Raw genomic sequence first — 25377 nt, forward strand, 5'->3', positions numbered from 1 at the left:
GGGGTGGCCCTCTACCCAGGAGTCACGTCAGTGGCTGACAACTAAGGCTTTAAAGTGTAGTTCGTTCTCCAAGGAACGTTGCGCTGTTGATAGACGGGCACTTGCCCTCTCTCAGTTCACAAACTATGCCAGGTCTTGCTGTGGCTTTGGCCCTCACTCACCTGAACAAACAGCTGGACCAGTGATCACCAGAGATTTTACCAAGGGAGAACCTGCTGAAGATGTCTCCATTAGCTCCTGTTTTGTCTATGAAAAGTCACACCTTATCTTCATGGCAGGAGAGCTGGATCTGGAAGGAGTCTTTGCTGAGCAGAGGCTGAATAAGTGCAGGGCCAGGGGCAACGATAGGGGTGGGTGGCAGCTCTAACCGAAATTCAGACAGCCCACTAGAGGATCAGGGAGTAAGTGTATCTAACCACCTCTAATTAAGTCATGTCATGTAGCCAGATTTGACTTGGAGAAAGAAATGCCTACAGTAATTGCATTTAGTTCATTTTGTAGCATGCTCCCAGTCATAACTGCTAATTCAATTGTACATTCATTCTGCCAGCTCATTGCCATTAAGCACACATTTAATTACTTCAATAAAAGATTAATATGCAGGACACAAAAGGAGGGACAGAAGACTGTGCCAAAGCACACAGCTGCCCCAGCGTTTAGCCCAGAGATAAAACAAGAATATCATTGGGCAGCATAATCCTGTTCCAAATACATCATTATTAGATGAACATTCCAGACTTTTATGTTCACGCTTGTTATGCGCCGTTCCACATGCATATATTCCTGTGGCACGAGAAAGAGCTGTAACAGGCGCTGACAGCTCTCCATTGTTGTCCCTGTCACACACCAACCCCGCACCCTGGCTTCCTCCAGGCTTGTAAGGTTGCGCTTATCTCGTCTCCAGGCAAAGGCTTACAGTCCCTACATTACAACATCCTGAGATAAGGGCCCTCGCTTGACATTGTTCCTGCCCGTGCTGCAAACAAGTGACAAACCTGGCATGTGTGAAAAGAGAGAGAGGGAGAACAACAAAGCCAGGGTCTCATTCTCCGGCCCCCTCCCGACACCACCTCAGAGGACAGCCCATCAATTCTCCAGGATGTACACAATCATTATTGTAGGGGAAACAAAGGCCAGTGTCAATTGTGCAGTGTTATAAAGCAGTCCCTCAAATTAAAACCATGTACCTAACTGCATCTGATGGCAGAAGCTATTTAGCAGTGATATTTTACGGAAAGGCAATGAAAAGCAATAACTGCTTTATTTAATGTATCTGTTCAATCCAGCTGCCCTGGATAGGCCTTAATAGAAGCTGTCGATCAATGTCAGACCCTTAGAAATAACTGCACCAGACTGCAATAAACATGAAGGAAAGATAACTAGACCTACTGATCAGCCTCTTGTTACCTTTCCTGCACCCAGAGATTTGTCATTTGTTTATACCGCTCATAATAGCCAGCTCGATGATTATCATCGTACCCACCTGGTATTGTGGTGGGCACATCAGGGTGGGGAGTGAGAGAGGAGAAGAAGCAACGTTGGAAGGAGAGGGAGGGGAAGGGAATATAAAATGTAAGGCAAAAAGATGAGGGATAATGAAAGTTTGTTCAGGACATGTGAGGTTAAACCTCGTAAAGTGGGCATTCTGGAACACTTGTTAAAATGCTAACATCACTCTCCCTTTCTTTACCACCTCCCGACAAGCCTTCCCTTAAGATTAATTAAGCAGGGCATGAATGTTTAGTTGCAGTGTCTTCAACAAATCCTTGTGCTACGAAGAAGATACTAAGGAGACCTATAGCTAGGACAACCCACCCCCAACCATAACTTCACTGGCCCCTCTCCATCCATCCGCCCTGAGTGGTGGTGCTTCCCTGTGCTCCAGTGTCAGCTCTCTCCAACTGGGTCTACTCCCTGTCCTTACACAAGCTCATCCACTCTTGGGTCCTTACCACCTATAACAGGGGCTAGCCATCTACAACCCAAAGGCCAATCTAGCTAGCAGGCTATTACGTAAAGTTTTATTGGAACACAGCTGCCCGCATTCATTTAGGTTTTGTATTTGGCTGCTACAGTACTAAGATGGCAGTCAAGTAGTTTGCAGCAGGTACTATATTGTCCCCAAAGCCTAAAATATTCACCATCTGGCACTTTCCAGATAAAGTTTGCTGACCCTTGCTCTCTATATAAATCATTTCAAAATATCTTTCTCCAGCTATACCTTTCTTCTCTTCTCTAGACATGTGCTTCCATCTGTCCCCCACCCCACCCCTCCATCTGGCTGTTTACATATAAATCTAATTTATTTTTTTTTTCCCAAACCTACAGTTTCTCCTGTTTGGTATCTCAAGTAACGGCCTCACCATCTGTTTAAGCACCCAGCTGAAAAAGCTGAATCATCTTTAGCCAAAACCTCACTCTCTGTTTTTCCTCCCCATCCGCTCTCCCACCATCTTCCAATCAGCCCTACCCTGTCCCCTCTGTCACTGAAATGTACCTCAAATACATCCGATCTTGCCTGTTCAGAGACACTGCCCCTGCCCATTGCTGCCCACTCTATTTACCTGGACTTTTACGACCTCCTAACCAGTCTTCCTGATTCTAATCTCTCTGCTACTACGCCCCTGCCAGAACTACTTTTCAAAAGCACAGATATAACTAAAATAATGACAATTCTTTATTTAGTGGTAAGTACTTCCCAGGCACTGTTCCAAGTACTTTCCATTTATTTATTTACTCATTTAATCCTCACTAAACCTTACAAGACAAAGTAGGTCCTATTATCAGACCCATGAGGAAACTGGGGCTTAGAAGGGCTTTGTGAACTTGCCAAGGTCACACAATTTGCAATTGCTACACTGGGATTTGAACTCAAGTCTGTCAGTCTCTAAAGCCCAAGATTTCTTGCACAACTATAATGCCTTTCCCACATTTTGGAAATCTTCAGTAGTTCCATACTCCCCATTAAATAAGGCCAGCCTTAATTCATATGGCATTCAAACTTTCATTTTTCCTTTCTACTTGTTCTCCAGTCACGTGCTATCTCAAACCACTCTTGATGTGATCTAGTCCATGAACACACCACGTGATTATGCATTAATGTGCCATCTCCCTGGGAATGTGCCCTGATCCCTATACCTACTCCAACCTCCCTAGCAAAATTAATTTTCCTTCCCTAGTGCTCTTATATTGCTTCAATCATACTATAGAAGAACACTTATCGAACTATACTAGCTTTAAGTATATTATCAATGCCTCCTCAGATAGGTTCCAGATCTTTAAAAGGAGAGTCAATTTCCTACACATATTTTTATTTCTGACACCCAGAACTTAGTAATCAATGAACAAATGCTGGTTGAACGTTTCTTCCAAACTTGCACCTTTCCAGTCCATTTTTTATGATGGTTCCATAGTGAGCTTTCAGAAGCACGAATCAGGTTCTGTGACTCTTATTTAGGAGGATTCAGTTTCTTCTTTATGTATAGGATTTTAAGGTCCAAACTCCTTTGCATGGCATATGAGGCCTATACCATAACTTTAATTTCAACTTCTCTCCCTCCCACACGCCAGACCCAGGCAGCATCAGCCACACTGATTTACTGTACCTTTGCACTTGCTTCTCTGTCTTCCTGGAGTGTCCCTCTCCCTCTTTGATAACTTCTGCTCATTCTTCATGACCCATATCATGTCATCTAGTCTATGAAATTTTCACCACCAGAGGAAAGTTGATCTCCCTTATTTTGGGGCTTCCATGTAACAATGATAATAATAGTCACATAGCACTTGCTGTGTAGCGGTCAATGTTGGAAGTACTTTAGATATGTTGCATTGCTTATTCCCCACAGAAGAGGTAAGTACTATTATTATACCTATATTTCAAGTAAGGAAATTAAGACACAGAGAGACTAAGTTACTTGCCTAGGGTCATAGTGCTGCTAAGCTGAGTCCAGGAGTTGAACCTGGGGAGTCTGATGTCAGAGTTCATGCCTTTCACCATTCTACTACACCATGTCACTATTCTGGTCTAAATCTCCTTCACTGGGGTCCAGATCACTCTGTATTTTAATCATTGCTCTGTGTCTGTCCTTGAGTCCTCTTCCATATGTGAACTCCTACAGGTCACATCTCAAGGGACATGTCTGATTCATCTTCATCTGCTCAGACCTTGCACCATGCTCAGAAAAAGCAGAGACTTAATAAGTCTTTGTTAAATGACTTTATGAACATCAATGTTCTTCAAGAGACCTAAAGTAAGGAGATGATGGGGGGTTTTAGTGATTCAGTGATGTGCTTGTCACAAAAAATAGATGATCACAAATAAGAAAATGGATACTGTATTACTCTTAGCAGATAGAACCATGGTCCTAAGTTCTAAGCTTAATTCCATCTTTCACTTGCTCTAGGGGTTGGATGCATAGTTGCACTTTTCTATGCCTCCTTTTTAATAAGAACCTACTTATTAAAGCCTTAGGTATTTACAAACAATGCACTTTTGTTTATTTTAAACTATAAGAAATACAGCATTGCTGAATATTCCTTCCCTTCTCAACCTTGAAATATCACTATGCCCCAAGTCTCAGGTCTTTTTTTTTTATTATTAATTTTTATTGGAGTATAGTTGCATTACAATTTTGTGTTAGTTTCTTGCTGTACAGCAAAGTGAATCAGTCATGCGCATACATATATCCACTCTTTTTTAGATTTCCTTCCCATTTAGGTCACCACAGATCACTGAGTAGAGTTCCCTGTGCTATACAGTAGGTTCTCATTAGTTATCTATTTTATACATAGTAGTGTATATATGTCAGTCCCAATCTCCCAATTCATCCCACACTCTCTCCTCCCTTGGTAACCATAAGTTTGTTCACTACATCTGTGACTCTATTTCTGCTTTGCAAATAAGTTCATCTTTACCATTTTTGTAGATTCCACATATAGGCAACATTATACAATATTTGTTTTTCCCTTTCTGACTTACTTCACTCTGTATGACAGTCTCTAGGTCCATCCACATCTCTGCAAATGTCACTCTTTTGGTCCTTTTTATGGCTGAGTCATATTCCATTGTATATATGTACCACATCTTCTTTATCCATTCCTTTGTCAATGGACATTTAGATTGCTTCCATGACCTGGCTATTGTAAATACGGCTGCAATGAACACTGGGGTGCATGCATCTTTTGAATTATGGTTTTCTCCAGATACATGCCTAAGAGTGGGATTGCTGGGTCATATGGTAGCTCTATTTCTAGTTTTGTAAGGAACCTCCATACTGTTCTCCATAGTGGCTGTACCAATTTGCATTCCTACCAGCAGTGTAGGAGGGTTCCCTTTTCTCCACACCCTCTCCAGCATTTATTGTCTGGAGAATTTTTGATGATGGCCATTCTGACCGATGTGAGATGATACCTCATTGTAGTTTTGATTTGCATTTCTCTAATAATTAGTGATGCTGAGCATCTTTTCATGTGCCTCTTGCCCATGTGTATGTCTTCTTTGGAGAAATGTCTATTTAGGTCTTCTGCCCATTTATGGATTGGGTTGTTTGTTTTTTTGATATTGAGCTGCATGAGCTGTTTATATATTTTGGAGATTAATCCCTTGTCAGTTGTTTTGTTTGCAAATATTTTCTCCCATTCTGAGGGTTGTCTTTTCATTTCATTTATGGTTTCCTTTGCTGTGCAAAAGCTTTTAAGTTTAACTAGGTCCCATTTGTTTACTTTTGCTTTTATTTTCATTACTCTAGGTGGTGGATCAAAAAACATCTTGTGATTTACGTCAGAGAGTGTTCTTCCTATATTTTCCTCTAAGAGTTTTATAGTATCTGGCCTTACATTTAGGTCTTTAATCCATTTTGAGTTTATTTTTGTGTATGGTATTAGGGAGTGATGTAATTTCTTTCTTTTACATGTAGTTGTCCAGTTTTCCCAGCACCACTTATTGAAGAGACTGTCTTTTCTCCATTGTATATTCTTGCCTCCTTTGTCATAGATTAGGTGGCCATAGGTGCATGGGTTTATCTCTGGGCTTTCAATCCCAAGGCTCAGTTCTTAAACTTCTTCTCTTCTCTTCTCTCCCTCACTCACTCCCAAAGTGATTTTTTTGCTCTTTGGGAAAAAACATTACCAAAGCTGAGATTTGGAAAGTTTCACTCCTAGCGATTCAGGGCAAATAAACCTATCAGTCCTACAGGTCTGAATTTGCATGACTGTAGGTATACATGTCCTATGAGGAAAAATTCACCCTACCTTCTTTGCTTAGAGGCCCTGAATTTATTTTATTCTAGTCATAGACAAGGCTCTGTTATCTCCCTTTGATTGACCTCCTGAATTCCCTCTCTGTGAGGCCAGGGGTGAAACAGTACATGTAAGCCTGGTGATATGCTGCCGCCATTACAAGCACTAGCAGCTCTTCACAGTGGACAAGTGATCACTCCCTGGTATTGGTTCTGTTGAAAAAGTAAGCAGTAAAACAGAGCAGCAAACTTTTAAAGGATCTCTTTGCAAATAGAGGCTGAAACTATAGGTTGCTTTGGTTAGTTGGAAGCTTTATTTATACTTCGGCCCTTGGTTTGGAAGGACAACATCTTAGAGATTCTCTTACCAGTAGTTAGTCAATGATCACTAAGATAATTGGGTTCTCTGATGTGACGGATGGGAGTGCACAAGAAGATGTCACTCTCAGATTTAATCTCTCTGGGTCTTAAAGCACTATCTTTCTTGGTGCAAAGAAAGACAAAGTCAGATGCAGGAAAAGAGAAGGATACTATACAGGTTATAAAAATCTCACATTTGTAAATTTAATAGGGCACATAAAGTCTTGTGAAAATGCTTTTATAACAAAGGTATCTGGAATAATGCCAAAAAATAGAAAATTTAGATGTTCTTGTTGATTTCATTGTACTCTAGCAATAAAAGGCAAATCGTTGTGATTCATCTAATTTTGAAGAAAAAATAGCAGTTCATTTCATCAGCAAATGTATATCTTCTGGTTATGAGACATTATTGATAACATTATGAATATTATGTGTTAGAAAATTACAACAACCCAAATCCCCTGAACCTTAAAGAAATCAAGGTGAGCCTAACAGAAATCAGTGCTCAGATATCTTTAAGTTCACCAGCTTCACATTTACATTTTATTTTTAGTTGGTTCCTATAGGAATCTATGATGAAACTTGAAGAAAGTTTGCTTATGTCCTTTTAGTTTCAAGAACCTTATTTTTTTAAAGTCCCAATAAATTTTTCCTTAAAAAGTTTTGATGTTTTTTGGAAATCACTTTTTTGGTTAGATGAGAGAACACCATCATGTACCAACATTAGTTTAGGTCTAATATTAATTCACCTCAGAGTTGCTTTCCCCAATCCTTTCTCAGGTTTTCCCTATAGGCTACCTCTGAAAATTTGAATACAGCATGTATTACAGTTTAAGAACTTAAGGGGGACTTCCCTGGTGGCACAGTGGTTAAGAATCCACCTACCAATGCAGGGGACACAAGTTCGATTCCTGGTCTGGGAAGATCCCACATGCCGCGGAGCAACTAGGCTTGTGCTCCACAACTACTGAGCCTGCACTCTAGAGCCCGTGAGCCACAACTACTGAAGTCCACGCGCCTAGAGCCCGTGCTCTGCAACAAGAGAAGCCACCGCAATGAGAAGCCCGTGCAACGCATCGAAGAGTAACCCCCGCTCACCGCAACTAGAGAAAGCCCGCGCTCAGCAACAAAGACCCAACGCAGCCAAAAAATAAAATAAATAAATAAAATTAATTTTTTTAAAAAAGGGCCTTTGTTAGAAACTCTCTTTAAAAAAAAAAAAAAAAGAATTAAGGGCACAGTGTAGCCATTCCTTCGCTGGTTTAGCAACCCAACACCTACGACCATCCTCAGATGCCCCAGCCTGCCTTATTGACCGTGAGATATAAGCTTTTATTAGGTGGGATTTCTGGGAGAGCCTTGGCATCTCCTGATTTGAAGAAAAAAGGGTTAGGGGATACATTTGGCTGGCATAGCCCTTTGCTTCTCTCTTCCTCCTCAACTTTCTGACTGGAATGCAAACATTTGGCCTGGAGGTGCAACAGCTACCTTGTAACCACGAGCCCATAAGCAAGAGGATAAAGGCATACATAGAACGGATGGCAGAGCAAACTATAGAAGAAGCTTGGTGCCTGATGACATCACTGAAGTATCATAGCAGTGCTGAACAACCTACCCCTGAACTTCTTGTTGTGTGAAATAAACAAACCCTGTCTCTTTAAACTACTGCTAAATTATCTGATACTATCAGCCAAATGAACTCTGTGATTAAAAAAGCTGCCTGATGAAAGTGAAAGCAGGGGGAAAAAATAACAATAAAGTCATGAATTTTTAGGAATATAAGCAAAACAAAGCAAGACAGGAGAGCCAAGTAAGGTTTTCAAGACACAAAAAAACTAGCTCCAGATGGAAAGGTGCACCTCTCTAGACAACACCAGCATTGATTGGGTTCTCCAAGTGAAGGGCTAAAGGGGTTCCTGAGACAGTGTCTTAGAGCACTAAGCTCCTATTATAACATTCTGCACTTTGAAATGAGCATGTAGAGTACCTTTTAAGTCAAAACCTTTACCTGTGTGGTTTAGGTCATAAGGGGACAGTGGGTGGGGGCGGGTGGAGAGAGTAGAGGCTTCTACGTGGAGGAGTTAAGGTTTCTAAGACCTGATTCTATTTACAATTGACCCTTCATATCCATAGGTTCTGCATCCATGGATTCAACCAACCATGGATTGAAAATATTTGGGGAAAAAATTTCCAGAAAGTTTCAAAAAGCAAAACTTGAATTTGCCATGTGCCAGCAACTATTTACATAGCATTTACATTGTAGTAGGTATTATAAGTAATCTAGAGATGATTTAAAGTATATAGGAAGATGTGTGTGGGTTATATGCAAGTACTACACCATTTTATATAAGAGACTTGAGCATCTGCAGATTTTGGTAACTTCAAGGTCCTGGAACCAATTCCCACCCCCAGAGAATACCAAGGGACAACTGTATTTAGTTTTCAATTCTACTGTCTGGACAAAAAAAAAATTACGTGTGTATTATATATGTATATATGTATAAAAATTATATATATATCTATATATATCTATATATAGATATATAGATATATCTATATATAGATATATATATATATATATATGGAGAGAGAGAGAGAGAGAAAGAAATGCAAGATGCTTATTGTTTACCATTCATTTGATGTTCATCTATTCAGAGCTGCACATTCCTTGAGGTCAAAGATTAAGTCTTTTCATCCACTCTAGTGCCTGGCACACAGTGGGACATTCAATAAGTGCTTGCTGAAAAAATGAATGAATGCCATTTCTATTTAATTCTACTGCTGCAAATTTTTCTGGCTTAACCAGAAAAACAATGATTAATATAGTAAAAAAAAAATTAATTCCTGATTTTTTCTTCTCTATATTCCTTGACCTTTCCTCATAAAAACACTATTTATCTCTTAATATATCTCCAGTTTCATTCCCATCGGAAGGATCTGAGGAATCTATTGCTGTAAATAGAATAAATGAAGAGGGCAAGAGTTCTTCGTCCTTACATTCATCTCCCCAGAGTCTCTACTCCATCTCTGCTGCAGCTCTGCCTTCTGGGAGTAAATGGAACAAGAAGCTAACACTGTGTTTAATGAGAAAATAATCAACTATTGCCTATACAACATGCCTAGAGCCAAAAACGTCCAAGGGGATCTGTTTCCAACATTTTCACACAAATTGCATAAATACCAGAGATGACAATATAAAACTTAATTTGGATTCCATTTGTTTTTACTTACCAGGGGGCATTTGGAACAGTATATAATCCCAGAGTTCTCTCTTTCACAGAAAAGTTAAATAAATAGCTTTCTATTTATGGCATGAGGAAATCTCTACCTGACAATTATCAAGCAAGCAGGGCTGAGATACTGCACCAGGAGCTGATCCATCCGTCATGCTTTTTCCCTTGGATATGATTCTGACTGGTGTCAGCCAAGGCACGCTGTGAACTTGAGCACCTTTTACCCAGCATGGTGTCAGTGAGGTTATTTTAAGCCTTGGGAAAAATAATGACATAAGTTTTTATAGCAGTTTTTAAGTCAAAAGATGTCTAAGTGATTTTCCCTACCCACTGGCTTAAACCTTTGTTTTCCCTTGCATTTTCAAAGCATTTCAGCATGAATCTGAGACCATAAGCACAAGTGGCGTAAATGGCTCAGGAAGATGAAGCGATCGGGAAGGCAGAGTGAACAGCCCACGATAAACAAGCTGAGAGCAATGAGCTCCTGGATGGAGCCACATGTATCTGAAACGTGGGAAGTTGCCTCTAGGGGCACTCAGAGATAATCACCGGTGTTCACTGAAAGAGAAGGTGGAATTTAGCAGACCAAATCCCTCCAGGACAAATCCATCCCAAATTGGCACCATTTAAAGCCTCTGCAGGAATGCCACTCAGAGCATAATCTTCACTCCCAGCATGAAGCCTCATTCTGCACCTCTCTCCCAGGCTGAGACCTCAGGGCCTGCTGCTTCCCTGGGAGAGCATCAGGAAAGAGTTGATGGCTGAGCAAAGTAGCAGGGCCATTATTGAGACAGCTGGCAATGTCCCCATGTTCTGTCATCCCTGCTGCTCTATCACTACAGTGGCTCTCAATTCATAGGGATAAAAAAGGGAAGGGAATGGTCAATTTAACACAGCATCAGGAGGTTTTTTTCTAGGTGACCAACTACTTTGTCAGTGGGAATCAGTTTGTCTTCGCAGAAGTCAAGTAGTTAATCACCACCAAAACCCCAAGAAGAGAAAAGGGATGCAGGTGGTTTAACAAAGACAGGCTGAGGTGTGAACCTTGCTATAGAAGAAAGCAATTGCAGCTCACTTTAAGAATGAACTTGCTGTCCAAGCCCCAGTGGTGCCAGCAGATACACAGCTGACCCAGACCTGACCCAAGGAAAGGGAGTTCCGCTTTTCTTCCTCGCACATATGTCACTGGAGAGGGTCCACGCAATTGGATAAGTTCCCTGAATACTGAGTTTGAGGTGGAGGTCAGCACCTGACTTTTTCAGAGGCTGTGCAATAAAGAAGCAAATCACAACCTGTAAAGCCAAGTCTACCTGTGGTAAAATTCTAGCTCTGCCACTTGCTACCCATATAGCCCTTTGCAAGTCACTTATGCTCTCTGGACCTCAGTTCCCTCATCTGCAAAATACCTATAATGCTGCTGTGAGTTTAAATGATTTGATTTATGAAAAGAACTAAGAAATATAACTGACATTTAGTAAGTACTCAGAAACAATAGCTATTATTCAGATAACTGGATTGCAATTTGGGGGAACAAAACAAACCAATTGTGGGGAAGATTCAGCATGGAACCAGGTGGTGCACCAGGACTCTTACAAATCAACTACCTACATATGGAAAAAGTTTACAACAAACTTTTTTTCGCTGTTTTTACTTTTAGTTCCAAACTTTCTAGCTCTTAGAAAAATAAGCACAAAGCTCATTTAGAGCTCTGAAAAAAACTTAATTGTAAAATATATTCTTAAAAAGTTTTATATACATGCATTTAAAGAAATGGATACAATGTCATCTTCTTATACACCAGGAAAACCTATATCCATCACTGAAGTCATCAATTTCAATTTTCATCACTATGCAGAATATTAACGTTTTAAATAGATGATAAAATGGTTTTTGCTGTATTGCCAATAGCGAATCTGTTGAGAATTTTTTTTTTAAATATCTACCTGAAATTTACCACTTGCATAGAAAATTTTAAGGTATTTGGTACATTTAAGAAATCAAGCAACAGGTACTGATGAAAAAAATTCCTTTATGATGCCCAGATCTAGTCTTTGATAATTTAAATTCAAATTTTTATTTTATTCTATTTTATTTTTTAATATCTTTATTGGAGTATAACTGCTTTACAATGGTATGTTAGTTTCTGCTGTATAACAAAGTGAATCAGCTATACATAAACATATATCTTCATATCTCCTCCCTCTTGCGTCTCCCTCACACCCTCCCTATCCCAACCATCTAGGTGGTCACACAGCACCAAGCTGATCTCCCTGTGCTATGTGGCTGCTTCCCACTAGCTATCCATTTTACATTTGGTAGTGTATATATGTCCATGCCACTCTCTCACTTTGTCCCAGCTTCCCCTTCCCCTTCCCCGTTTCCTCAAGTTCATTCTCTATGTCTGGGTCGTTATTCCTCTCCTGCCCCTAGGTTCTTCAGAATATATATATATATATATATATATATATATATATATATATATATATATATATATATATATATATATATTTTTTTTTTTTTTTTTTAGATTCCATATATACGTGTTAGCATATGGTATTGTTTTCTCTTTCTGACTTACTTCACTCTGTATGACGGTCTCTAGGTCCATCCACCTCACTAAAAATAACTCAATTTCGTTTCTTTTTATGGCTGAGTAATATTCCATTGTATATATGTGCCACATCTTCTTTATCCATTCATCTATTGATGGACACTTAGGTTGCTTCCATGTCCTGGCTATTGTAAATAGTGCTGCAATGAACATTGTGCTACATGTCTCTTTGAATTATGGTTTTCTCAGGGTATATGCCCAGTAGTGGGATTGCTGGGTCACATGGTAGTTCTATTTTTAGATTTTTACGGTATCTCCATAATGTTCTCCATAGTGGCTGTATCAATTTACATTCCCACCAGCAGTGCAAGAGGGTTCCCTTTTCTCCACACCCGCTCCAGCATCTATTGTATGTAGATTTTTTGATGATGACTGGTGTGAGGTGATACCTCATTGCAGTTTTAATTTGCATTTCTCTAATGATAAGTGATGTTGAGCATCCTTTCATGTGTTTCTTGGCAATCTGTATATCTTCTTTGGAGAAATGTCTATTTAGGTCTTCTGCCCATTTTCGGATTGGGATGCTTCTTTATTGATATTGAGCTGCATAAGCTGTTTGCATAATTTGGAGATTAATCCTTTGTCAGCTGCTTCGTTTGCAAATGTTTTCTCCCATTCTGAGGGTTGTCTTCTCATCTTGTTTATGGTTTCCTTTGCTGTGCAAAAGCTTTTAAATTTCATTAGGTCCCATTTGTTTATTTTTGTTTTTATTTCCATTTCTCTAGCAGGTGGGTCAAAAAGGATCTTGCTGTGATTTATATCACAGAGTGTCCTGACTATGTTTTCCTCTAAGAATTTTATAGTGTCCGGCCTAACATTTAGGTCTCTAATCCATTTTGAGTTTATTTTTGTGTATGGTGTTAGGAAGTGTTCTAATTTCATTCTTTTACATGGAGCTGTCGAGTTTTCCCAGCACCACTTATTGAAGAGGCTATCTTTTCTCCATTGTATATTCTTGCCTCCATTATCAAAGATAAGGTGAGCATATGTGTGTGGGTTTATCCCTGGGCTCTCTATCCTGTTTCATGGACCTATATTTCTGTTTTTGTGCCAGTACCATACTGTCTTGATTAGTGTAGCTTTGTAGTATAGTCTGAAGTCAGGGAGCCTGATTCCTCCAGCTCTGTTTTTTTCCCCTCAAGATTGTTTGGCTATTCAGGGTCTTCTGTGTTTCCATACAAATTGTGAAATTTTTTGTTCTATTTCTGTGAAAAATGCCATTCGTTGTTTGATAGGGATTGCACTGAATCTGTAGATTGCTTGGGGTAGTAGAGTCATTTTCACAATGTTGATTCTGCCAATCCAAGAACGTACTATATCTCTCCATCTGTTTGTATCATCTTTAATTTCTTTCATCAGTGTCTTATAATTTTCTGCAGACAGGTCTTTTGTCTCCTTAGGTAGGTTTATTCCTAGGTATTTTCTTCTTTTTGTTGCAATGGTAAATGGGAGTGTTTCCTTAATTTCTCTTTCAGATTTTACATCATTAGTGTATAGGAATGCAAGAGATTTCTGTGCATTCATTTTATATCCTGCTACTTTGCCAAATTCATTGATTAGCTCTAGTAGTTTTCTGGTAGCATCTTTGGGATTCTCTAGGTATAGTATCATGTCATCTGCAAACAGTGACAGTTTTACTTCTTCTTTTCTGATTTGGATTCCTTTTATTTCTTTTTCTTCTCTGACTGCTGTAGCTAAAACTTCCAAAACTATGTTGAATAATAGTGGTGAGAGTGGGCAACCTTGCCTTCTTCCTGATATTAGTGGAAATGGTTTCAGTTTTTCACCATTGAGGATGATATTGGCTGTGGGTTTGTCATATATGGCCTTTATGATGTTGAGGTAAGTTCCCTCCATGCCCACTTTCTAGAGAGGTTTTAACATAAATCAGTGTTGAATTTTTTCAGAAGGTTTTTCTGCATCTATTGAGATTATCATATGGTTTTTCTCCTTCAATTTGTTAATATGGTGTATCACATTGATTGATTTCCTTATATTGAAAAATCCTTGCATTCCTGGGGTAAACCCCACTGATCATGGTGTATGATCCCTTTAATGTGTTGTTGGATTCTGTTTGCTAGTATTTTGTTGAGGATTTTTGCATCTATGTTCATCAGTGATGTTGGTCTGTAGTTTTTTTGTGTGTGACATCTTTGTCTGGTTTTGATATCAGGGTGATGGTGGCCTCATAGAATGAGTTTGGGAGTGTTCCTCCCTCTCATATATTTTGGAAGAGTTTGAGAAGGATAGGTGTTAGCTCTTCTCTAAATGTTTGATAGAATTCACCTTTGAATCCATCTGGTCCTGGGCTTCTGTTTGTTGGAAGATTTTAATCACAGTTTCAATTTCAGTGCCTATGATTGGTCTGTTTATATTTTCTATTTTTTCCTAGTTCAGTCTCGGAAGGTTGCACTTTTCTAAGAATTTGTCCATTTCTTCCAGGTTGTCCATTTTCTTGGCATATAGTTGCTTGTAGTAATCTCTCATGATCCTTTGTATTTCTGCAGTGTCAGTTGTTACTTCTCCTTTTTCATTTCTAATTCTATTGACTTGTGTCTTCTCCCTTTTTTTCTTGATGAGTCTGGCTAATGGTTTATCAATTTTGTTTATCTTCTCAAAGAACCAGCTTTTAGTTTTATTGATTTTAGCTATTGTTTCATTCATTTCTTTTTCGTTTATTTCTGATCTGATCTTTATGATTTCTTTCCTTCTGCTAACTTTGGGGTTTTTTTTTGTTCTTCTTTCTCTAATTGCTTTAGGTGTAAGGTTAGGTTGTTTATTTGAGATGTTTCTTGTTTCTTGAGGTAAGATTGTATTGCTCTAGACTTCCCTCATAGAACTGATTTTGCTGCAGCCCATAGATTTTGGATTGTTGTGTTTTCATTGTCGTTTGTTTTTAGGTATTTTTTGGTTTCCTCTTTGATTTCTTCTGTGATCTCTTGGTATTTAGTAGTGTATTGTTTAGCTTCCATGTGTTTGTATTTTCCTCATATTTTTTTCCTGTAATTGATATCTAGTCTCATAGCATTGTGGTCAGAAAAGATACTTGATACGATTTCAATTTTCTTAAATTTACCAAGGCTTGATTTGTGACCCAAGATATGATCTATCCTGGAGAATGTTCCATGAGAGCTTGAGAAGAAAGTGTATTCTGTTGTTTTTGTATGGAATGTCCTATAAATATCAATTAAGTACATCTCGTTTAATGTATCATTTAAAGCTTGTGTTTCCTTATGTATTTTCATTTTGCATGATCTGTCCATTGGTGAAGGTGGTGTCTTAAAGTCCCCTAGTACTGTTGTGTTACTGTCAATTTCCCCTTTTGTGGCTTATAGCATTTGCCTTATGTATTGAGGTGCTCCTATGTTGGGTGCATAAATATTTATAATTGTTATATCTTTCTCTTGGATTGATCCCTTGATCATGAGGAAGTGTCCTTCTTTGTCTCTTGTAATAGTCTTTATTTTAAAGTCAATTTTGTCTGATATGAGAATTGCTACTCCAGCTTTCCTTTGATTTCCATTTGCATGGAATATCTTTTTCCATCCCCTCACTTTCAGTCTGTATGTGTCCCTAGGTCTGAAGTGGGTCTCTTGTAGACAGCGTAAATACGGGTCTTGTTTTTGTATCATTCAGCCAGTCTATGCCTTTTAGTGGAGCAGTTAATCCATTTACATTTAAGGTAGTTATTGATATGTGTGTTCCTATTACCCTTTTTTTAATTGTTTTGGGTTTGTTATTGTAGGTGCTTTCCTTCTCTTATGTTTCCTCCTTAGAGAAGTTCCTTTAGCATTTGTTGTAAAGCCGGTTTGGTGGTGCTGAATTCTCTTAGCTTTTGCTTGTCTGTAAAGATTTTAATTTCTCTGGCAAATCTGAATGAGATCCTTGCTGGGTAGAGTAATCTTAGTTGTAGGTTTTTCTCTTTCATCACTTTAAATATGTCCTGCCACTCTCTTCTGGCTTGCAGAGTTTCTGCTGAAAGATCATCTGTTAACTTTATGGGAGTTCCCTTGTATGTTTTTTACTGCTCTTCCCTTGCTATTTTCAATACATTTTCTTTGAATTTAATTTTTGATAGTTTGATTAATATGTGTCTTGGCGTGTTTCTCCTTGGATTTTTCCTGTATGGGACTCTGCACTTCCTGGACTTGATTGACTGTTTCCTTTCCCATATTAGGGAAGTTTTCAACTATAATCTCTTCAAATATTTTCTCAGTCCTTTTTTTTTTTCTCTTCTTCTTCTGGGACCACTATAATTCGAATGTTGGTGCATTTCATGTTGTCCTAGAAGTCTCTGAGACTGTGCTCAATTCTTTTCATTCTTTTTTCTTTATTCTGCTCTGTTGTAGTTATTTCCACTATTTTATCTTCCAGGTCGCTTATCCATTCATCTGCTTCAGTTATTCTGCTATTGATCCCTTCTAGAGAATTTTTAGAGAATTTGTTTGCTTTAATTCTTGTAGGTCCTTGTTAAATGTTTCTTGTATTTTCTCCATTCTATTTCCAAGATTTTGTATCATCTTTACTTTCATTACTCTGAATTCTTTTTCAGGTAGGCTGCCTATTTCCTATTCATTTGTTTGGTCTGGTGGATTTTTACCTTGTTCCTTCATCTGCTGTGTGTTTCTCTGTCTTCTCATTTGGCTTAACTTACTGTGTTTAGGGCCTCCATTTTGCAGGCTGCAGGTTCATAGTTCCCTTTGTTTTTCGGGTCTGCCCCCAGTGGCTAAAGTTGGTTCAGTGGGTTGTGTAGGCTTCCTGGTGGAGGGGACTGGTGCCTTTGTTCTGGTGGATGAGGCTGGATCTGGTCTTTCTGGTGGGCAGGACTACATCTGGTGGTGTCTTTTGTGGTGTCTGTGAACTTATTATGATTTTAGGCTGGCTCTCTGCTAATGAGTCGGGTTGTTTTCCTGTCTTGCTAGTTGTTTGGCATAGATTGTCCACCACTGTAGCTTGCTGGTCATTGAGTCGAGCTAGGTCTTCACGTTGAGATGGAGATCTCTGAGAGAGCTTTCGCCATTTGATATTACATGGGGCTGGGAGGCCTCTAGATCAATGTCCTGAACTCGGCTCTCCCACCTCTGAGGCTCCAGCCTGACACCCAGCCCCACAGCCTAGAAGAAAATGGAGAAAAGAAAGAAAGAAAGAAAGAAAAATGAAATAAAGTAAAATAAAGTTATTAAAATAAAAAATAAAAAATATATTATTAAAAATAAAAAAATTAAAAAATAATATAAAAAAAGAGAGAAAGAAAGAAAAAAGAGAGCAAACAAGCTAAAAAACAAATCCACCAATGATAACAAGCACTAAAAACTTTACTAAAAGAAAAAAAAAAAGGACAGACAGAATCCTAGGACAAATGGTAAAAGCAAAGCTATACAGACATAATCACACAAAGAAGCATACACATACACACTCACAAAAGGAAAAAAGGGAAAAAAAAATATATATATAAAAGCAAAAGGAAGAGAGCAAACAAATCTACCAATGATAATAAGTCCTAAATACTAAACTAAGATAAACATAAAACCAGAAATAAATTAGATGCAGAAAGCAAACCCCAAGTCTAGAGTTGCTCCCAAAGTCCACTGCCTCAATTTTATGATGATTCATTGTCTATTCAGGTATTCCACAGATGCAGGGTACATCAATTTGATTGTGGAGATTTAATCCACTGCTCCTGAGGCTGCATGGAGAGATTTTCCTTTCTCTTCTTTGTTCCCACAGCTCCTGGGGTTCAGCTTTGGATGTGGCCCCTCCTCTGCATGTAGGTCACCTGAGGGCATCTGCTCCCCACCCAGACAGGACAAGGTTAAACGAGCAGCTGATTAGGGGGCTCTGGCTCACTCAGGCCAGGGGGAGGGAGGGGTATGGAATGCAGGGCCAGCCTGCAGCAGCGGAGGCCAGCATGACATTGCACCAGCCTGAGGTGCACCGTGTGTTCTCCCAAGGAAGTAGTCCTTGGATCACTGGACCCTGGCAGTGGCAGGCTGCACAAGCTCTCGGGAGGGGACGTGTGGATAATGACCTGTGCTTGCACACAGGCTTCTTGGTGGCTGCAGCAGCAGCCTTAGTGTTTTATGCCCATCTCTGGGGTCCGTGCCGATAGCCGAGGTTCACGCCCATCTCTGGAGCTCGTTTAGGTGGTGCTCTGAAGCCCCTCTCCTTGTGCACCCCGAAACAATGGTCTCTTGTCCCTTAGGCAGGTCCAGACTTTTCCCCGGACTCCCTCCCGGCTAGCTGTGGTGCACTAGTCCCCTTCAGGCTGTGTTCACGCAGCCAACCCCCAACCTCTCCCTGGGATCTGACCTCTGAAGCTCGAGCCTCAGCTCCCATCCCCCTCCCACCCCAGTGGGTGAGCAGACAAGCCTCTCAGGCTGGTGAGTGCTGGTTGGCACTGATCCTCTGTGCAGGAATCTCTTCACTTTGCCCTCTGCACCCCTGTTGCTGAGCTCTCCTCCTGGCTCTGAAGTTCCCCCCCACCCGCCCACTCGCTGTCTCCACCAGTGAAGGGGCTTCCTAGTGTGTGGAAACCTTTCCTCCTTCACAGCTCCCTCCCAGAGGTGCTGGTCCCATCCCTATTCTTTTGTCTCTGTTTTTTCTTTTTTCTTTTGCACTACCCAGGTATGTGGGGAGTTTCTTGACTTTTGGGAAGTTTGAGGTCTTCTGTCAGTATTCAGTAGGTGTTCTATAGGAGCTGTTACTTATGTAGATGTATTTTTTTTTTTTTTGGTAGATGTATTTTTGATGTATTTGTGGAGAGGAAGGTGATCTCCACGTCTTACTCCTCCGCCATCTTGAAGCTCCCATTTAAATTCAAGTTTTTTAAGTAACCTTAAATAGATTCTCAGACTCCAGATGGTTGCTTTAACTATTCACTGCCTACATGTTCTGATCAGTCTAAACAAAGATCAATGTGCTAGAAAATTACAGGAGATATAAAAAGAAATGACCTCCCTCAATTGGATTATTAAAATTGAAAAATTGATTTTTTACATGAATTCAAGACAGCCAATAACTTGTTCCTTTCCTCTTCTTTGAATCAATGAAGCAACAAATATGTACTGGATGTGTCCTATAGCCAAGTCTCTGTAACTAAAGCTATGGAACCTCTAGAGATTTGTCAGTTACCCAAATGGATCCTCATCTGGTTGAATGGTGGGGAAATGGGGTACAGTCCTTTCAAGACTGTGATTAGAGTAGCCCTTACTGAGTGAGTCTCTTATTTGAATTTCCCACCACTGTAATGGCATCTACCTATCTATCCTCTCTCCCTCTCTGTCTCTCCCCCCCTCATCATATCACTAAAATGATTTAACAGTAACTTGCCAATTGGAAGATAGAATCCAGCAGACATTTTATCAATAGTTCATGCAATAGATGGTCAGTGCCTAGTACAAGAAGAGAAAGAGGAGGGAAAAAAATATCAGTTGAGGGTTTGCTATATGTTGTATGTTTTATATATGTTTCCTCATTTAATCCTCACAATAATCCTATGTGATACACATTATTATATCTATTTTATTAGTGAGAAGACTGAAGTTAGGAAAGGCTAAGAAACTTGCCAGTCATAACAAAGCACTTACAACATCACTGTTTTTTATGAGGTCTCTACATGTGTATTACTGCTTAGTCTGCAATTACCAAGCCAACTACAGCTCTCCCCCAAACTGTTGCAAAGCATTGAGAAGCAATACTGCATATAAATAAGAGGTTGGGTTTCAGAGTCAGGCCTGCATTAAAGTCTGTGTTCTTCCACTTACTCATACAGGATTTTGGGCAAGTTATTTAACCTCTCTAGGCCTCAGTTTCCACATCTGTAAAAGGAGAAAACAGTTTACTTCATCACAAAGTCATATGAGAAAATACATATAAAATACTTAGCCCAGAGCATGCCATATTAATACCAAAAATGTATAGAGTGGCTATTATGTGCCAGGCATTTTGTTAAGAGTTTAAGATCTCTCAACCACTGAGTTCAGTAAATATTCACTGCAACTAATATTTCTTTGTTGGAATAACCTAGCCATGTTTAAACATTGTTTGGTACTCCCCAGTTTCTAAAATCTTTATCTGACTGACTTATCTTGGGCTTCAAAAAGACTTTTCTTTCTTTACAACATTTAAAAATAGTCTTCATCAATGTTGTTACCTATGACCCTAGTACCATGCAATATGGGTTTCTGTAGTATCTACAACTAAGAAACAAGCTATCTAGAAAATAAGACTTTAGAAGTGAGTTGTAAGGTAATAGCTACTTGCAAATCTGGTTCTATCAATATTATGAATTCAGTGACAGAAAGCATGTTCTTGGTCAACCTAACAATGAAATTGAGTAAATGACACATGGTCATTCCAATCCACAGAACAGGCAGAACGCTAAAATGGTCAAAAGAAAACCAGCCCTGCAGATATTTAATTCAGATGCCACATGAACAAAATAACAATAGATAACAAATTTTTTGCTCTTATTTTGTGCCAGACACTAAGTGTTTTGAATTTATTAATAAATTTAATCCTCACAACATCCTATGGGATAAATACTGTTATTATTATCATCTCCATTGTATATAGTTAGCACGACTTGAACAAAGGTGGGCTAGCTCTAAAGTCCATGATTCTAACCACTACACAGCAATCTCTACATAGTATTAAAGGAAAATATAATGTATAAATTCTTTAGTTATAATAGAATCAAGTAGCAGATTTACTAGCTCATCATTTAAATCCAATTTCTTTATTCCATGAGCCCATAGCTCAATAAACTAACTATTACAGATTTTAGGCAATGCAAAACCTCATTTGAAAATATATTAAAATTCAGGGAACTTTCCCCCACTCCCATTCCCATTATTACATTAATCAACAGAAAGTTCTACTCAACTGTAGACATCATCTTTCATTTGGAAAATTAGGTTTGCTGTGGTTAATTTTTTAATGCTTCAGATTTAGCTTCAATTACCAATGAAAAATTACAGATCTTGTATATTAAATATTAAAACATTCCTGTAAGATTGCATATAGTCTGTTCTTCTATTTTAAAAAATAGCATAACTTCAGCTTAGATCGCCACCATCTATATTTCAACTCTTTGCACCAAATCTTCCTTTTGCTAAAAGCAAAATCTTTGTGGTTAGAATTGACCATAGAAATCTTAAGAAGCCCAATAAATCAATACCTTTGGACAATAAATGATTCTGTAAATTAGTAATATGTCAAAAGATACAAGGAGAGTTGTCTCAAAGGAGAACTGAGCATAGTACCTCAGAGCTTGCCAGGGTTATTGTCTTTAATGGGTAAGATTGCACCGACAGGCTGAAATCTTTGTTAATAGCAAAGCTAAATTAATTCACAGGAAATGACACTAAGAAGTAGCCAGAAAACTTAAAAACTCCTACAGCCAATTTAGTATAACAGCCAGATATCGTGATGTCACCAGATTGGCCCATAATAATGAATGATCCCCTAGAATAAAAGAAGCTATAAGTTACATAAAACTTAAGTAAACAATTTTCAGGGCCTTTCATGTAAGGATTTTAAATTTTTGATAGCACTCAAAAGTTTTACTTTAACATTTTCCTACAGAATTTGCCTAAAAGACCAGTATATCTTAAACTAAAAATCCTTTTTGTACTTTAAAAATTACTAAAGTTCCTTGGGTTAGATCCAAGATAGCCTGCCTCAATGCCATATTCAATTATGTATCAAATAGTTTTATTATAAATGTCATTTATTAATCAAGTCATACATTTATTCCACAAATGTTTGCCACTCATTATGGCTCAGTCAGTATATTTGGCACTGAGTACATAGAGGGGAATAAGAAAGACAACTCTGCAATGTCAGCCAATCCCATCTTAAAGAGAAATTGGCATATTAAAGGAAATCAATAATAACTTTTCTTAATATACGAAATGGTTTTCAAAAATATTATTTTTGGGCTTCCCTGGTGGCGCAGTGGTTGAGAATCTGCCTGCCAATGCAGGGGACATGGGTTCAAGCCCTGGTCTGGGATGATCCCACATGCCGCGGAACAACGAGGCCCGTGAACCACAACTACTGAGCCTGCGCATCTGGAGCCTGTGCTCCACAACAAGAGAGGTCGCAATAGAGAGAGGCCCGTGCACCGCGATGAGGAGTGGCCCCCGCTTGCCACAACTAGAGAAAGCCCTCGCACAGAAATGAAGACCCAACACAGCCAAAATTAAATAAATTAATTAATTTTAAAATATATATATATATATATTATTTTATCTTTAGAACTTTTCTGCAAGGAAGCTAATGCCTTATCCTTTTTACATATGAAGAAACTGAGGCTCAAAATTTTCATGTAAATTGCTAAGGGTATCTGCTAATAAAGGAAACAGAACTTAAACTTGGAAATTCAACTACAAAATCATCACACTGTATATTGTTTCAGTGTACAAGAGGGAAATGGATGATGGTCCTGGAAATGAAACCTCAAATAACCAATTAAGGATAATTTTTCTCATTGAACCTCTAAGGAAAAAGACAAGAGCAACACTGAATACTGGGAAATGGGTCTAACCACCCAAATCATAACTTTCAGCTAGTTCTTCTCCTCTTGTAAGAATTAGGGCTTCCCACCATCTCAGCAAGAGTGAGAAATGGGGATAATTTTGTTCTACTTCCAATATCTCATACTTGGAATACCCTCCTGCTGACCTCAATATCCTGATTTTCCATCTTTTATATTGCCACACACCATACCATTTCTCCCAATCTCCCATTCCCTTCATGGCTTTATCTGCTTCCTTAGCTAACTTTATAGCCATAATCAGTCATTTCCAAACTGCTTGTAGTACCATAAAATCTTTGTCCCTTGACTCCTCAAAATCAGAAACTATGATGACTGGGCCCACATCTTTGCTCCCTGGCCTCTCTGTTTCTTATCTTATTCTTCTCTTATTTCCTCCATAGTGCTTTTTCCACTTCAGGTGTTTGACAACATTTCTACATTTCCCAAGGCTACAGTCCCATTCCCACTGCTTAAATTCAATCCCCACCATGATCTCAGCTCTCAGGTGTTGACTTAACCTCTCATCAGGACACTGGAAAACAAGGATTTGTGGACCATAGTCTAAGATCAAATTTTGAAGGCAGATGATTGATGACAGAATATGGAGCAAGGAAGGGGAGAGAGATGACCAGCAGCCTTTGTATTAGCTCTAAGACTAGAAATATATATGAAAGGTACAAGTAGGTTTAACATCTCAAGGAATGTTATATGGTGGGAGAAAATGTCAGTATCTGAAATAGGAATACCAATTGCTAGGGTATCTTAAAGTACCGTGGTTGAAAGCCAATTGATTGGGACTATATTCTGTTCTTACAAGGTAAGTTATGTGATTTTTTTTTACGTCAAAAGAGTATGATGGGGAGAAGGGAAACACACTGAAGACCAACAAAGGGGCCAGAAGCTTTCGCTGTTTTCACCCTCTCTCTCTCCAGATTTTCCTCTTTCTTTTTGTTATTAGCAAGTTGAAGTTTCCATTATAACATTAAGATGCTATTTTCAACAAGATATGTATACATAACCAAAAATCTATATTTGTATTTAGCTTTTTAATAAAAGATATCATATCAAATACATGCATGTGATGTTCATTAATAATTAAGGAGGACAACTGTTCAATAATTTGACCTCATTGGAATTTATTATCGTGTTTGAAATAATGCTGGACTTCTTATCCTAATATAACCCAGGATTAGCAGTTTATGAGTGTAATGAACACTTACAGGATATTCTGCCAAGCACCACCACATTGCCTTCTGGAAAGGAGTCTAGTCCAGTGGGGAAGATTATGGGCTCTAATACCAAGTTGCCTGGCGTCAAATATAATTTCTATCATATCTTTCCTAACTAACAAAAGTGTCTACTATCTCTTAGCCTCTATATTCTCTATATAAATTTAAAGAGTTAAAAACACTACCTTCCTCATAACATAGTTAAGAATTAAATGAGAGAAGCAAGAAGAACTACAATCCTGTAGTCTATGGAATGCAAACCACATTCACATAAAGATAGACAAAGTGAAAAGGCAGAGGACTATGTACCAGATGAAGGAACAAGATAAAACCCCAGAAAAACAACAAAATGAAGTAGAGATAGGCAACTTTCCAGAAAAAGAATTCAGAATAATGATAGTGAAGATGACACAGGACCTTGGAAAAAGAATGGAGGCAAAGATCAAGAAGATGCAAGAAATGTTTAACAAAGGCCTAGAAGAATTAAAGAACACACACCGAAAAGAATTAAAGAACAAACAAACAGAGATGAATACAATAACTGAAATGAAAAATACACTAGGAGGAATAAACAGCAGAATAACTGAGGCAGAAGAACAGATAAGTGACCTGGAAGACCAAATGGTGGAAATCACTGCCACGGAACAGAATAAAGAAAAAAGAATGAAAAGAAATGAAGACAGCCTAAGAGATTTCTGGGACAACATTAAATGCAGCACCATTCGCATTATAGGTGTTCCAGAAGAAGAAGAGAGAGAGAAAGAACCTGAGAAAATATTTGAAGAGATTATAGTTGAAAACTTCCCTAACATAGGAAAGGAAATAACCACCTAAGTCCAGGAAGTGCAGAGAGTCCCAGGAATGATAAACCGAAGGAGAAACACGCTGAGACACATAGTAATCAAATTGACAAAAATTAAAGACAAAGAAAAATTCTTAAAAGCAACAAGGGAAAAACGACAAATAACATACAAGAGAACTCTCATAAGGTTAACAGCTGATTCTCAGCAGAAATTCTACAAGCCAGAAGGGAGTGGCATGATATATTTAAAGTGATGAAAGGGAAGAACCTACAACCAAGATTACTCTACCCAGCAAGGATCTCATTCAGATTCAATGGAGAAATCAAAAGCTTTACAGACAACAAAAAGTTAAGAGAATTCTGTAC

The 25377-nt window shown here is 38.7% G+C and overlaps 2 long non-coding RNA genes across 2 annotated transcripts in view; both read right to left on the reverse strand.

The window, feature by feature from the left end:
* The window catches only part of LOC309628318, a 519843-nt gene that overhangs the window by 492207 nt on the left and 2259 nt on the right, over nucleotides 1–25377 (reverse strand). The gene's annotated exons all lie outside the window — the stretch shown is intronic.
* On the reverse strand, nucleotides 11933–18040 carry LOC309628316. The gene is made up of 2 exons (XR_014244412.1): nucleotides 18000–18040; nucleotides 11933–17554 (listed from the first exon to the last, which is right to left on the reverse strand). It is a non-coding gene; the product is annotated as an uncharacterized lncRNA (long non-coding RNA).

Source organism: Balaenoptera borealis (assembly GCF_965194805.1).
Source record: "Balaenoptera borealis genome assembly, chromosome: 4".
NCBI lineage: Eukaryota > Metazoa > Chordata > Mammalia > Artiodactyla > Balaenopteridae > Balaenoptera > Balaenoptera borealis.